Source organism: Morone saxatilis, unplaced genomic scaffold (assembly GCF_004916995.1).
Source record: "Morone saxatilis isolate NCDOM2014 unplaced genomic scaffold, NCSU_SB_2.0 Contig12, whole genome shotgun sequence".
In the NCBI taxonomy this organism is placed as follows: Eukaryota; Metazoa; Chordata; class Actinopteri; family Moronidae; genus Morone; species Morone saxatilis.
This window is the reverse complement of record NW_023339674.1, coordinates 27732544-27734743: the sequence shown is the minus strand read 5'-3', so window position 1 is coordinate 27734743 and position 2200 is coordinate 27732544. Positions and strand designations below refer to the sequence as shown.

The 2200-nt window shown below is 33.2% G+C and overlaps 1 protein-coding gene across 1 annotated transcript in view; it reads left to right on the top strand.

Annotated features, from left to right (window-relative positions):
- The window catches only part of lonp1 (lon peptidase 1, mitochondrial), an 18257-nt gene that overhangs the window by 4115 nt on the left and 11942 nt on the right, over nucleotides 1-2200 (top strand). The window lies entirely within an intron of this gene.

The window sequence follows — 2200 nt, the reverse complement described above, 5'->3', positions numbered from 1 at the left end:
ACGACTAATGAAACGCAGCCATAGATATATACCGTTCACTAGAGAGCCGCGCGCGTCTCCCAGCGGCAGAGCGCAGTAAAAGGATCTGTTGGTATTCACATCCACACATTTCACAAGTTTAAAATTCCTTAACAAACTAAAAGCACTGTAGTCATCTTTTATTTAACACGACTTTACTTGTAAAAGAATTTCCGGAAGTGAACCTAATGACGGGCAGTATCTTTCCACACTCATGTCTCTGTCTCTCGCTCTCGCTCGCTCTCTCTCTCTCTCTGGTAAATCATAAATACTTTATTGATCCCGGGGGGAAATTTGTTTCAAACCCGCACGTGCTTTGTGGTTACGGCTCGAACATCGGACGTTACGTTTAAATGACACGCTTATATGGCATTGTTAATTAAATTATATGAAAATGTTGATTTTTCATGGGTTAACACTTTCCTCTTTTGAGAAGCCTTTCTCATCACAATGAAAAGGATATTTCTGGTAGTAACAGACTGTGAGCCCTTGCGATCACTTGTAGATAATGCTAACATACCAAATAACTCCATATAGGTTAGTAGCCAGGTAAGGTTTTACCTTAAAGTTTGCCACTGGTGTAATATTTAGACAAAGAAAGAGGGCGACAACAACTTCCTGAAGTAAATGCATCCACTGCAGCACTTGCACAAGATGAATTTGTGTATGGGAAAGTATCCACAACTGAATCATACTATTCTACAAGCACACACAATCACACACAAAAAGACTTGTTAATGAATATAAAACTGATAGTATGTAAAACATTTTAAATCAATTAAAATCAATCAGTCTTTATAAAAGGACAAGGACAATAAAGAAGATACATGTAAATAAAATTAGAACAATAAGGGTTCACTGAAGTGTTTCATTATAGTATTATAGTAATAATATCTAAATGTGTATACTCCTTTTACTTTTTATGAAATTTTAGCGAGTTTGTAAAATATATAATAAGCATGCAGTGTTGGGTCAGATTACTTTGAAAAGTACTCAATTACTGAATACAAATGACATGACAATTTTTATAATTAGTAACATAATCACTGGATTACGAACCAATTTAATCTTATTATATGATTACTGATCCATTTTTGTTGCCAACTATTGTTGTTGTTAACCATCCATTAGTAATCCCATGATGCTTTGGGTTGAGTCTGTTGACCAATCAGAGCCAGTGTTCCTCAATTGTGGGCATGTGTATGACACATGGAATAACATGAGATTGACCCCATTCCCCTATCAAGATCTATAGAGCTAAGGTGGCTAATGGAGCATTGTTATCAACAAAAATAAGTTCCATCGTTCTTAAAAGATGTAATAAAATGTAATCAAGTATAACTATAATCTAATTAAACAAATCTTAAAATGTAATCTGGGTTCATCATAGTTACTCAATTTTTGTTGGCTAATCTGATTATGTGAATTATGAATCCATATTACAACTAATCAATTACTACGCAACACTGTATGCATATGAATCATTAAGGAAAAGAGAAAATATTGTAAATCCTTTAGAAAAACAACATTTGTTATGTTAATATTATCATGTTAAGAATAAATTCAGTCTTGGGGTCTTTACATTCAAATTATATTACAGCTTCTTTAACATGAAGTTTAAAATTATGTTTATAATGCTGGAACTGACTAAATTGGCTGAAAATTGGCTGAGTGATCTTTTCTATAAATAGTACAGTTAATTTAGTGAAGCATGATGTTCGATGTGACTTACAAACATCATTTCTCACCAATTAATTACTACATTTGGAAGAATATTCAATATAAAAATAAATCATTATACTGTGGAAGATGGGTCGACTAAGGATGATGGGCAGTTACTAATGTAGAGTGAATTCCTCTCCAAATTCAAAGGTTTAAAGGTCCAGTGTGTAACATTCAGGAGAATCTATCAGAAATGGAATATAATATTCATAGGGATATTTTCATTAGTGCATAATCCCTTGAATACAGGAAATTTTGTGTTTTTATTACCTTAGAATGAGCAGTTTTATATACAGACACCATGGGTCAACTTCCATGAAGTTGGCCATGTTTCTGGTTCAGTAGCCCAGAAGGGACAAACCACACACTGGCTCTAGATTTTTTTTTTTTTTTACTTTCCAAAAATATTTACAAGTTCTTTCAAAGGGAACATAATTTGCAATTATACAACAAAACATTT